This window comes from Astatotilapia calliptera, chromosome 15 (genome assembly GCF_964374335.1).
Source record: "Astatotilapia calliptera chromosome 15, fAstCal68.1, whole genome shotgun sequence".
NCBI lineage: Eukaryota > Metazoa > Chordata > Actinopteri > Cichliformes > Cichlidae > Astatotilapia > Astatotilapia calliptera.
Window position 1 is genome coordinate 36,836,695 of NC_137436.1, and position 14,360 is coordinate 36,851,054.

The following is a 14,360-nucleotide window of genomic DNA, read 5'->3' on the forward strand; positions in this document are numbered from 1 at the left end:
TAGTAATGGAGATTTTGCAGTGGATATCTAATCCTTAATTCTTTTTCATTTAAAAACATTGCCTTTATGTAAATTTCTTAACAGTAGCATTTAATAGTGATTGCATTTATCTTTCATTGGCTGCGTGACCTGCTAATACGCATTTATGACACTTTTCTTTCTAAGAACTGTAATTAACAGCCTACATAAGCTCAAATTTAATTTCTTTCAATGCAAAACATTATTTTTGTAATATTAATAATAACATATATTAAACTTTACAATTTTTAATTTACATAATCTTCCTTAAACAAGTGAAAATAGAGTGCTCTGCTCCTTGAAATAAGTAATAATTAACTGAAAAAAGGTTGTCGATCTTACATATTTTACAGATTTATGTAATAGAACAAATTACAGTTACTTACATAATTGTTTATAAATTCACCACATGGCAGGAAATCCACCCCTTTCTCTTTTCACTCACTTCCATAATTTTCCTTGTAACAGCTTTCAACCTTTGACTGTTCTTACTGAGGCTCATGCCTTTACTAGCTTCTTTAAAATGTCCATGTTTAGCTGGTTAATGGGGGTTAAAGTGTACGATGGGGTTTGTAGTTTACTTTGACGAACTTTGTATCTTCACTCACCACAAAGACCTTCCACGCCAACAACATGTCAGCATGTTGCTGTGACTGTGTGTGCAACTATTCGGCTGTGACCTGCGGGTCACTGGCCAGGGCTGAGAACGCCGAAAATTGATGGATTCCATGTTCCTGGTTGCTCGATCTGTACGCCTCTAGCATTTAAGCTGTGTTATGATGTGCTTGTGATGCAAACCATGCTAAATGTCTGCAGAAATGAATGAAATGACACTCCATCAAACCAAACAGGAGCAATTTCTCCGGACAGACATAAACACATTCCTGTCGCTTATAAGAAGAATTTCTGTTATACTGTATCAGGGTTACCAAAACATGTTTTATATATGTGTATTATTAATAAATACTGCTTACCTGGCTATTTATGTTTTACTGTTTTAAGTATGTTTATACCTGTGAGATTTATTCATTTATTTAATTGTTTTTTTTGTCAGATTCTTGTATGTCTTGATGACCGTGACAAACCGTTTGTCAAAGTTCAAGGTTACTGTGACTTTATATCTGTCCTTTTCTCACAAAGGTGGTTTCATTTTAGCTCATACTTAGACTGAAGAATGAATTGGTTAGAAGTAACTGTTAGCCCCCAAAACATGTTTTTGGCTATAACTTGGGAATTCATGTGCTAATCATAACAAAATGTCTCACAAATGTCCAAATGAATAAAATGCTGATGTGATGAAACTAACAATGTGAAAAGAAAGAAATGTCTATAGTTTATGTACAGAAGAGATTATGACCATTATTTTATGAATGAGTGTAACAAACAAACAAACAAACCTTCCATTTCACTCTTATTTAACTGTCAGGTCTTGGATCTACTCTAAAAATGTGTTTGTTTTGTTGCAGAACCATCAGAAATTACACTATTAGGAACATTTTTGATTCAAATTTTCTTTGAATCTTTTTTAGCTCAGGACACATTCTTAAGCAGTCATGATTTTATTATCTCCTCTTTCTTGCCTCAGTGAAGCAATCATATTTATTGTGTTTTGGAATACATATAACCATATGCATGCTGAATAGCTTTACCTCACAGCAAAACACACATGCAGTTATGCTCTTCATGTGTGGGGGGTGGAGGGGGACGGGGTGCCAGTCATGTTCCATTAATCTGAATCAACATGTAGTGATTGATCAATTAGCCCTGCTTAAAGCTGGGGCTCAGGCTGATCAATAGCACTGATCACCGGCCAAAGGTTTTTCATTAAGACCTGCTGCTCTGCATGAACAGACTCCATTAGCACAGACCAAATGGACTGTGAGCAATGTAAAACCTGTAGTGGAAAAACATATATACATCCTGCAGTTTTGCCCTTTATTCGATTTATATCCACGTTTGAGGCATATATTTAACGGCGTGTGTAATAATTTTATCTAATTTGCAAATCATTAGTGGTCGCTAAAACCGATTCCAACATAAAATCTTATTCCTGGTACCAACAATGTAGGTATAGGTGTTTCAAAATCTTCAAAAATAACAAACAGTTCATTCAAAATAATGTTGTATCATGTTTTCATGAATCGACTGTGGGTGTGTGGAAAAGTACTGTGATCATATTGTCCCACATAATACTTGGTGCTTACAGCGAGATTAAAAAAAAGTATGTATTTATTTATTTATTTTCACACTACCACACTCTGAGCAGATAGTCGGGGCTAATCAGACCTTATAATGTTGTAGTTTATACAAAGTCTGACAAATGAATGATATAAATTATAGAACTTTTTAATGCCCATAAATATTTTTATAGTATAGTCCTTTGTTTTTAGGCAAAGACTCGCGTGCATATGTTTTACATTTCCCTATTTAATCCCTGTATAATCACTCATATTGCTTCTAAATATTGTTTTCAGTTCCATGGGTGGGCATGTCTGACTGTATTTCCTTTTTCAGCCCAGTCATTGTCAGCTTGTTTGTTAGTTACCTGAAAAAAGAAGCGGATGTCGCTGTGCCACAGTGATATGTCTGATCCACGACCCCATCAAACCCACGGGATCATCCGTAGCCTGAAACACAAAAAACACTGGTCAGCCACCACTGTCAAACTCACCTTTCTCACCCTTTCCTTACCCTCAGTGGGGCCAGGAGCCATTGTTTCACTTAAACAATCCTTATTGAATTAAATCTGGCCACATGCTTTGTTTAGTAAGACCGATGCGTACTGCTGTCATGGGTCCTATCGTTAATGTGCCATCACTACACCTCATATCCTTACCAGACACGTAGCTCCGTTTCCTCCATCTGTAGGTGAATGTGTGCGCACATGTCCCTCTATGGGTGTGTGGCAGTGACTGAAACCATAAAAGTGTGCTGGTAGATACGGTGAATGAGTAACCAGGAGGATGATGGGTGGGACTGTGTCTGTATGTGTGTGTGTGTGTGTGTGTGATATTGAGCATTAAATCACTCATCAGAGAGAAAAACAGATAAGCAGTTTGACATTAGTGGCTTTAGTCACTGTTAGAAATGCCACAGAGAAATAGACATATAAACACCCTAGAAAAGGCTTACGAAATCCATATGAAATCCAACTTATTCATCTCTAATGTAATAGCCCTATAGCTCATGGTCATCCCAAAAAGTTTTCAGCAGCTGCTCGATCCAAAAAACATAAAAGTCAATAAGAAATGTCATCAAAGCAAACTCCAACACCTTTGAGATGTATTTTATATATTTTGATCTGTGATTCACTTGTATTTGGGGCGACTTGTTCTCCTGATTGTTTAGAGAGTGCTATTAATTTAAGGTCACAGGGCTGGATCCTCTCACTATCAAGACCATGTGGCTATCCTCCTTACCCGCTTTGAAGCAAGTTCTCTCTGTGGCATTGTTTTTGAAAACTTTTAATAAAACAATTAAAAGGAATATGAAATATTCAGAATTATAGGAAAAAATAACTAATGTGAAAAAAGTATTGCAATTGTAAAGCTTGTACCTTTTTGCCATTTAAACACTAGGGAAGCAAGATTAACATGTTTCAGGTTTGAGCAACGGCTAGGGGAGTAGATTGTTTTTTAGGAGGGGTGTCATAATTGTGATAACACTTACACGTGTTTGGGCACATGTGGCTGTATCTCAGTTTAGGCGGGAAGGAAGGGAGTTGGTCATAGAAATACTGTGGCAGACAGGAAGAGATCATCCTCATGTTACTATCGCTGGGGTTAAGCACTCTAACTCCCCAAGCCCAAATGTGTAGATTCAGAATATTGCTAATAGACTTACACACTGGTGCATACAGTGTTACAAACATAAACGTCTTCTCCCTCATGGTCTCTCATCTTTTTCCTTTTTACAAGTGCCACACAACTATTTTGTTACTATGATAAATTGGATTTTTTTTTCCTTTCCTGGGATTGGATGGCAGCACGGACATTTCCGTGAGTGGTCGATGGGATGGATGCACGGATGACACAGTATCCACCCCCATTGGGGAAAGGAAGTCCCTATCAGAACAAAACAGGAAAGAGACAAAGCAAAAACAAGTGCATGTCTTTTTGGACATTAAATCACTTCCTTTAGGACTCTGAACTGCTTGCCCCACCATCCTCAGCTTCCACCTATCAGCACACACACACGCACAAAGATGTGTGTGTGCATATAAAATTGCAAGTTATTCGGTTATTCATCTCTAAGCAGTAGTGTTGATAAACTCAGCTAATTAATATCAATAACAAAGAAAAGAGACTAGAGAGCTCATTTAGAATTGTAAATTTGCTTCAGTGGTAGGAGCTGGTGCCCTACAGTGTATGTCCAGCCTACCAGTCTTATTGCTTTAAGTTGCAGATGCGATGGGAATCATAGGATGTAAGTGGCATATAAATCCATGTATGCTGACAGATCATAAGCCCTGTCTGGATCCAGTGCCTTGATCTAAATCCAAAAACAAAAACAAAGAGACCAAAGTTCTTCTGCGGCTAATGCAGGAAAGGACAGGAAAATGGTTGCAGGAAAAGACAATGACCGGAGTTTTCATCCAGAACAAAAACACTAGTCTCACTCTGTCTTGGTAGTCGCTTTTGTGTGTTTGATACTCTGTGGCTCATTTCCGATATCTAGTGCAAGTCTTCTACAGACATTAGAAATGCAGCTCTCATATAGTGTTGTGCTCATCTCAGGGCACAGCTGTAAAAAATATGACTTCCTTCCTGAAAGCAATTTCCTGTTTATGTCTGAATGCAGGTCACGAGAGGGGTATAGTGGTTCCTACCTCATCCACCATCATGGTTCAACCCCAGACCTGATGATGCAGGATGTTATGAAGCTCATTGCCATTATCTTGAGCAAAATACCTGTCTAGGGTTGGCTCCTCCTTGAGCAAGACACTGAACTCGACTTCAGTGCATGTGCATGACATACATGTCTGCATCTTGATGTGTAAATTGTAAATTGCTTTGTCCTTTAAGGTATAAAAAGGGCTTCATAAGTACAGTCCACTTACATTTTCCAGTTCTGTCTTTTCTCTCCTTATTCCTAAGCTGTCTACTTTAATCCACAAAACACAAATAAGCAGATATTCACTAAGCAAACACACTGTTGTGACATTATTTACGTTTTATTCTCTCCACAAGACTTAAGAGACTTCCTCCACACCCCCAAATTGTCTCAATTGCACACACATGAATCTTCCTGAGGTGCCCTGTTTGTTTCATTTTCTGCTGATTTGCCTAAAACAGGCAGCGGCCGCTGCTGTCAATGTTTAATTTAAGAGCTCATGTTCCCCTCTGCACGGTATCTTGTGGTCGGGAGCATAGATGGGCTTTATGGGGGGGTGCCATGGGTGGGTTGAGGGAAATTGGGTAGGTGGGTGGGGGGATTGATGGAGACCGGTAGGTCTCCGGGCGCCGTCATTAAGATGGCTCCTCGGTGTGGAGATGAGAAAGCATGCTCTGCACTCTGGGCTCATTGAAGATGCTCCCCTGCCTACTCGAAGCATCCATTATTTATAAGTTTTTACAAATTCCAACTGACATTTTTATCAGTTGGGAATGTCTGTTTCTTATTTGCCTACCCTGGGCGTGTCTGTCCTGCACCCAAAAGTTGGAAAAAAAATTTGAAATATAACCGGTTGACATTAAAAAGCACTTTGCAGCTGGCTGCAGTTATCTTCGACATCTATAATTAGGTTTTCAAGTTTTAGTTTTAAACAGTATTTTCAGAATCAAAGGGAAATAGGTGATATTGTTTGTAACAAAGTGGCATATTGGGTGGTGGCACACAGAATAAGTTATTAGTCATGTCTCCTTTAAACCTAATCACTTTGATAACATTGTATTTAACTTTACCCCTCAAGATTATTGAACATTACAAGAAGTAGATGTCAGACATGACAATCATATATCCGAATAAAAGCATATGTGCATTACTGACCAATGCAGGTCTATCAGGAAGCATCTCTCTGCTGTCCACCACCCCTTTCTCGTACATCTGTGGCAGAGCCAGTATTGATCTTACCGCTGCCCTGTTTGGTGTTCACAGCCTCGGGCTTCACACAGCCTTACCTCAACTTACATACTCACCTCATATTAGGCTCTCAGCTCGATATGCACTGTAAGGCTCTGAGACACTCCCACTTGTAAAATGTCAGCCAGGATGAACTCCCATAAAACAAGACAGAAAGCCCACTTACACACACATATAGATACATTTGTTAGAAATAATCTTTTGTAATACTGAAAATGTAGAAAGATTCAAATTAGAGGAAAAAAACAAACCTGTAAGGTGATTGAGGGCATTTGTATGATCGGAAATGATGTAAAGCGTACTCCATGGTCTTTGCAGTTACACCTCAGTTGAACACCTATACAGCTTCAACCAAAATAAACTTCTGTCACACATTGCTACAGATCCCACCACATCTCAGAGTTGCTCTGCTGTATTGAGATCTAGTGCCTGTGGAGGCCATTTGAGTATAGTGAGCTCATTGGCATACTCAAGAAACCAGTTTGCGCTTTGTGGCATGGCGCGTTACCCTGCTTGAAGCAGCCATGAGAAAATATGCATGCTATGGTTATAAAGGGATGGAGGTGGACATGGTCAGCAACAATACTCAGGCTGTGGCATTTAAATGATGCTCAGTTAAAAACCTAAGCAAATATCCCCCAAACCATCACCACCAGCGTCAGCCATTGATATAAGTCAAGAGGAATCCATGCTTTCATTTTGTTTATACCAAATGCTGATCCTAGCATCCAAATATAACAGCAGACATTGACTTATCAGACCACGTAATTAAAACAAAACTTCTGTTGTCTGATTTTGGTGAACCAGTTTCCTGTTGTTAGCTAATAGGAGTGACTCTTGTGTGTAGTCTTCTGCTGCTGTACCCCATCTGGTTCGAGGTTTGGCATAATGATGCTCTTCTGCATAAGCTGGTTGTAATGAGTGGTTATTTGAATTACTGCTGACCAGAGAACTGTTGCTCACTGGATGTTTTCTCTTTTTCAGACCACTCTCTGTAGAAATGATTGTGTGGGAAAATCCCAGTAGTTTCCAAAAAACGCATACCAGCCTGTCTGACACCAACAAACAAGTCATGTCCAAAGTCATGTAAATCACCTTTTTTCCTCTTTCTGTAGTGCCAAAATACAGCAAGTTGCTTCAAGGCACCTTCTATTGTATAACCCTATGGTAATAGAGAGAAAACCCCAATAATCAGTCAATCCCCAATGAGCTAGCATTTAGCGACAGTGGGAAGGAAAAACTCTTTTTAAACAGGAAGACACTTCTGGCAGAATCAGGCTTAGGGAGAGTCAGCCATCTGTCATAACTGGTTGGGAGTGAAAGGACAGAAGACACAAGAATAAACAGTGCTTTCCACAATCGCCAACATAATACACAGTGGGATAATATCTTTTGGACAAATGGTGTTCCATAAATCAAGCCTATACTTCCAGAGATTTTTAGAATAAATGTCAAGATGCACTGGAACTGTTTTAACAGCATGCAATGGTCCAACATCTCAAGAAGACATTTTAATTATTTTGTCTTCATTTCTTTCACCCATCATTTGTTACAGAAAAAAAGTGTCTTTCTCAGGATTTGTGGCATAGTTTCCATACCACCATGTTTTGTTAAAGTTCATACATATACACACCCTATCATTTTGACTTCAATACATAAATGGTTTTAAATGCTTTGCCCAAGGGCACCTTTGCTGTGATTGTCTAACCCAGCCAATTTGGTTTGTCTCGTCCATTTATTTTATAGCTTGTAGTAATGTGGTGTTCATGAATGACAAATGCACAGTCCTGACACTATTATCCTGAGTTGGAAGGCTTATATAGCTTAAAATGATTTTAAAGATTTAAAGTGACTTTGTGACATAAGGAGGTGCATATTACTCGACAGTTGTGCAGACTGCCATGTGGTGACTAAAATTAACCACAGACACCCATGATTAGAGTCGAAATTTAAGATGCAATGAAAAAAAAACCCCACCCAAATATACAAGAAGTTGTCTTAAATGTATTTCATTATGCTTTCATGTAAATGTTCAACTTCTAGGGTATAAGCTGTTTGCTCACCTTTATTTCTTGTTATCCGTGGTTAAACACTTAATAAATAGCTGGGCAGTCTGTTAGCTTTGCTCATGTATTCTTCCTTGAAAAGCTGTGTTGTGCACACTGTCAAAAAAAGGACACACCAACTCACCACTATAGAATGCTGTGTTATTTGTGGTGTAGTACAGTTAGAAGGCTATTTTGGGAATTTTGTCAAATTGATACAGTAACTTGATTGGAAATCTAAGGAGACGAAACACAGCATTCACAGCTATGTAGGGCTAGGTCATGGTCTGGTGTTTGGGGTAGGCTGTGGTCTGGTGATGAGGGTAGCAGCTGCCTTGATGTCCAGTGCCTAGCATAGTAATGACATCCAACAGTGCTTCAGCCCACGCAAAAACTTTACACTCAAAACTTTTCACTATCCTCACTATCAACCACAAAGCACAGAATCTATAAAACTACATACTTATGTCATTAACGATGTAATACTTCTGAAATGATAAATTAGTGATTTATTGTAATAGATTGAGCTCAACTTTTGACAGCCTTAGAACTCTAGGTGATGATAGGCAGCCTTTCCTCTATTAACTTGACTTCTGGTCTTTATAAAACTGAGCAAGTGCCGAACAGATGCTGAGGGGATGTTCCCTAAAGATCTTCCATGGGGATTATACTCCTAATTTTACTTAGTAATGTTTAAGGCTGTGGTGTTGCTTCATAGGAGCTTCATTACAGTGTTACTGCTGCCTCTGGCAAAGGACTGAACCTCTTAAGAGTCTTAGTAGCTTAGAGAAACTGCTGCTGTCTCAAGAGAGGGATAGCAGACTAAATAATCAGTTTCCCATCACAGTGACAATGTGAGAGCAGCTGTTTGCATCTGAAGGCCTGCCAGCAATTGTCAATTGTGCTCTGAGACACTGAAGGAAAGAAAAGAGGCACGAAGGGAGTGAAAGCTTAAAGAAAAGTTTCTTTCTGCTTGATTCAGGCTTCTAAAGGGTTTTGATATTGATTTCACCAACAGACCTGTAGTTGTATGTCTAGAGAAGGGCTAAATCTGTCTGTGAAAACACATGTTAGTAGAGATAGAGACAAACACATGATAAATTTAAGCAGAGTCTTGTATTTTTGGTGCTGTATGCTAAAATAAACAGTACTTTTTGAGTTATGGTGCACATTCTTCATTTGTGTTACACCAAGCCTCCGAACTCTCAAGTTGTTTTGATGGAAGAAGAATGCTTTTTTGTCCATTGTTTTGCTGTCCACAGAAATAAATCCTCTGGGATTATAATAAACTATATCTCAAGCATAGTGCATGTTTACATTGTAAAAAGTGTCTGTGCAAATATGACAATGGTCCCCAGCTCAAGGCTATTGCTGGGCTTGAGGGACTAAAATGTCCCTCACATCTTTGGATGTGTGACCACCACCCTGCCCAACTTGAAGATTAATAAATGAGCAAAGAATTTTGAACCTTTCATTCTTATACATTTTGCTGTTTTTAAAGAGTAGATGGTCTGTTCCAGCATTTTTATTAGGCACTACCTGGTTTCTTATGGTTTCTTGATACTTTGTCTTGTTTAGTGTCGGTTTTATATTCTGCCGTTCTGTTTTTTATTCTGTTCCTTTAGCTCTTGCTTGTTTCAGTTACTTTGTGTGTTACAACCCGGCTCAAAAGCTGAAACATAAATATGGAAACTAACAAGAGAAGAGGGTTTTATTTTAAATTCTGTAACAAATTAGCTAAAATAGCTGGTACCACTAAGACAAAGACTAGTGTGCCTCCATGAAAGCCTGCCTCAGGTTTGCCTTTATCCACACCTGACTAGGTGTGGTCAATTAGCAACAGCTGAAAAGTCTTGCACTGCCACTGCAAAGAGATTAGGGCCTGCAGAGGGACTTAACAATGTGTGTGCTTAGAGCTTATTTGTCCCCTCCATGTTTCCTTTGCCTCCTGTGTTGAGTTTATTCATGTGTCTATGTTTCTCTATATAGCTATTGTTTATCACTTCCTGTTTTATTTTTGCAATTAATTGTCTCATGGGTATTGTGCTAGTTCTACTTCCATTGGCTTGTCTCATTGTCTTGATTATCCTCACCTGTGTCTCATTACCCTTTTGTTTCGATGTCACCTCCTGATTAGCCTTTTGTGTGTGTGTGTGTGTATATATGTATATATATTTTTTTCTCCCCTCTGTCCTTTGTCATTGTTGTGCTAATAAACGAGGGCCCCAGAACAAACCTATGAATAGAGTGGCCACTCAATCAATCATTTGGCATCTCCCTCACTGATAAAACAAGGCTTGTCACCACTGAAGCCTCTCAAAGCACAGAGAGCTGGTGATCAGCATGTGAGGACGAGGTGCTGGGCTGTTGTGGCTGTGTATGGTTCTTCCACATGCTATTTTCACAAGCTCCTGTTTGCTGAATGAATAAATTGTTACATTGCCAATATGTCTTATTTCTTCAGACTTCAGTCATTCAACCCAATAAACAAAACAAGAGTCAGTAGCAGAATAAGCTATTTGGCATTGGCAGAGAAAATTTGGCAACTTTTTATGGGCACAACCCACATACTCAACTCTGCTGCTAACCCACAGGAAAATAAGCAGCAATAAAATCTATTGCCAAGAACCATTGTTAGAACAAAAACCAAAAGCATATTTCCTTACCTTTGTGCTAGATTTATAATCCTCTGTTATAAACTGAGCCTACTTCCACATAGAGGAACGTTCCTGGCCATTAGAGCGGGATCTCAGGCTATGATGAACATTTTTTAATTTACCAGACGCATGCTTTTTTTCAGCACTCATGCAGACAATTTTTTAACCTTGATTTTTTTCTCTGACACAGTCCAGTCATTGGTAATTGTAAGCAGCCTTACTTTTGTTTACTACCTTAGAAATTGGCGTATTATGCCACAGAAATTTATTATCTTTGTTTGGAAAATTGACTAGCATTTCGAAAGCTCTGTTGTTAGATGCAGCATACAGTATGATATGTTAGGTGGCAACCACAATCATGACGCAGTCACAATTACCAGAAGACCATCAGAAAACAGCAGCGGGTAGAAGAAATGTTGAAATATAATAAAACTGCGTAACCACCAGTCAGAAAACAGCTGCACCAGAACTGGGAGTGCAGAGACAGACTGTAGACTGAGGGACAGATGGGGATTGTTGCTTGAACATGGATAGCCAAACTGCAACGTGTAAGCCACACACAGATTTATAGTTTTACAGTCAGAGCAAAGGCTACTGCACACGTCACACTGACTCAGCTGTGACATGTCAGCATGTTTCCAGGCATATTGTAGGGACCACAACTATCCGAGGGGTGTTCAAAGTAAAAATGTAAATTACAATCACCCGAAATGGCCCAAGAATCCACTGTGCAAAATTATCAGACAGGTTAAAAAAACATCTATGTACAGCAAGTACAATTTTCTTCTCGCTCCTTTTTCAGTTTTTTTATTTTTTTTATTTCAGTTTTTATTTGTTGTTATTATTATTATTTTAATCATCTTTAGTCTGTCTCACTAAGAAATGCTAGGAGGTCATAGCAAAAACATACATATTTGTCTGGATTTTTCATAGGAAAACAGTCGCTTTACCCAGAACTCTGCAGAAGAGGAACAGTGTTGTGATATTCAGGTTGTCATGTCATTACAGATGCCACATACCTCTTTTGTAGCTCCCATAGAGGACTCTTTTTGATAATGTTCACGCAAAGGTCAAGATTCCACATGTAGTTTTTCACCAGCATTCACCTTCGCCACTTGGCTGAGGTCTGGCATGATTAATTCTTTGTGTCTTGCCATCTCTCTGTGTGCCAGGTTCATCTTGCTTACAATGGAGCCAAGCAAACACAGGAGAAAAGTGTGTGCCTGAAAGTGTGTGTGTGTTTTTAAAAGACATTGGTGCAACTGTTTTAACAGGGCGACTCTGTTTGAATTAGATGTTCTAACCCCCCGCTTGCTAAATGGATTTCTAAAGTGGCTGTAGTTGGAGGCTTTCAATCGGATGCAACCTTGAGTCCTTTTTTATGTGAGCTCTGTAGGATTTAAGTGCCGGTATAACATGAGCACGACTGAATGCATGCTCCTCATTTTTTGAAATTGAAAAATCTCCAAAGGCTCTCCCCATTGTGCAGGCAATTAATGGAATGCTGGCAGCGAGGTTCAGGTGCTTAAAAGTTGTATTTTTTTCCTCTCTCTCTCCTGATCTCTTTTTAATGACTAATAAAGGATAATCATCGTGGAAAAAACATCATAATGCTGTAGGCTTCCTCTTTATGCACAATGATGTATAATGCATGCTTTGAAATGAAACGGCAGCGGCCTTCGAACCATTCCATCTCCAAACCTTAGTGTATTTGTTTTGCATGCCACAGTGAGGCTTTTGCATAATAATTGTGAGTGTTCCCTTTAACAGTACTTGCCTATTAATTTGATCTTTACATTTTTAAAGTTTGTCCATCAGGCCGCCAAACAATGGCTCCTCCAGTCGCTGTTTGGCGTAAGTGATTGCAACGTAGGCTAATTGCCTCTCTAAAGAGTTGTTTCCTTTTTTATCCTCTTTGTTTTTTATGTTTTAGTGTTGAAGCATATGAATAAATATAAGTGATCAATAAAACCTTTCCCCTTAACTTTTTGAACAGTCTTTAACATGTAAGAACTCCCTTTCTTCTTATATGAGGTGAATATATAAAAAGCTAATATCGGCTTTCATTACCTTTTTTGGGGAGGGTTTTTCTTTTGCTCTTTGGTTCATTTTAAACTTAAAATGTCTTTGTGCTCTGCTTTTGCACCGATAATCAGGCAACCCTGGTTGGATAAAAGGGAAAGGTTAAAAAGGTTAACGTCACACAACGTTGTACTCAGAATTTAAGATGGTACAAATGTGCCAAAAAGTCTTTTTCAATGGTCAAAGTAAGTTGATTTTTATTTCCCTTTGATGTATTGTTACTGCCAGAACTACTTTACAGGGAGTAAATTGGGGGAAGAAGCCGAGGGTCTGGAAGGGGGCTTTTTCCCCCCAGTTGCTCCAGTAGTAAAATGCAAAGTTTCTGATAAGAGGGTAAACTGCTGCCTACTTTTGGTCTAATGATATACAATGACTGAGTCGGTACATGTGGCTGTAGATATTTCATTCAAACTCACAGCTGTCATTATTTGTTTTTAATAAAGACAAATAATTAAGACCGAACAAACAGTAAAAGTTCAGCTCTCTCGTAAACTCACTGATTAATTTTATTTAGTAGTTGTGCTTGTCTCCGGCCTGTCGAGCCTCCGGGCCTGCCTGAAACTGGACTGAATATCAAATTTGCTTATTCCAGCATTCAGTTGCTCATTTTCTTGCAATCTTGGAACCCATCCAATAGATTTCTTTCTCTCTTTCTTTATTTCTTTCTTTTTTTTCTCTCCTCGTGCCCTCAATCTCTTTCTCTTTGACTGTGCTTGACAATACAGGGAAACATACAAGCGCATCTCGGTAAATTCGAGTGATGTGGTTCCAGAGTTTAAAAGCTTCACATAACACTAGCAGACACAACTTGGGGCTGTTTGTGTGACGGAAAGGAAAACTTGTTTAGAAACTGACAGCACTGTGTGTGAGAGAGATTTAACAAAAAAAAAAAAAACAACTGTATGTGTGTGTTGCTTTTGGCAAGTTATTCATTTGTATTTTTTTTCCTTGCTCTCTGTGTGGTTATCTTTTGAGTTGGTTGGTTTGGAGCTGATGTCCACCTTTGGGGATGCACATAGCATGCATTTCTGAGTATTTTCACCTGAGGCTGCACTTGTTAGAGTCTGTGGATAAATGTATATACATTATTTATACAAATTCAGGGCGAGTGAAAGCAGGTTTAACACGTTTACAGACAGGAGGCCAAGCACTGAAAGCCAAGCTCCAAGTGAGGATTGCAATGCTGTGTGAGGGGAATCGAGCTGGCCGCTTGCTCATCTGTGACCAGCATCCTTAATGCTGCGTGTGAACACAGACCGTATTATCTTTACTGCCTCAGCAATTAAATGATCCCTCGTATCAGTTGCATCGTAGGAAGAAATGAAAACTAATAGCCTGTTAAAAGTTTGGTATTTACAAAAGGCTCTTAAGAAACCTCTTGGCTTTGTTGCTGAATTTTTTATTTTCTAAAAATGTAGAAAAGGACTAGTGACTGTTCAACAACTTCTTCTTCTTCAGTTTAGAAATTATGTATGTG

At 38.9% G+C, this 14,360-nt stretch overlaps 1 protein-coding gene across 1 annotated transcript in view; it reads left to right on the forward strand.

Moving 5' to 3' along the window:
• LOC113006913 (adhesion G protein-coupled receptor D2) overlaps positions 1–14,360 on the forward strand; it is a 91,440-nt gene that overhangs the window by 73,077 nt on the left and 4,003 nt on the right. The gene's annotated exons all lie outside the window — the stretch shown is intronic.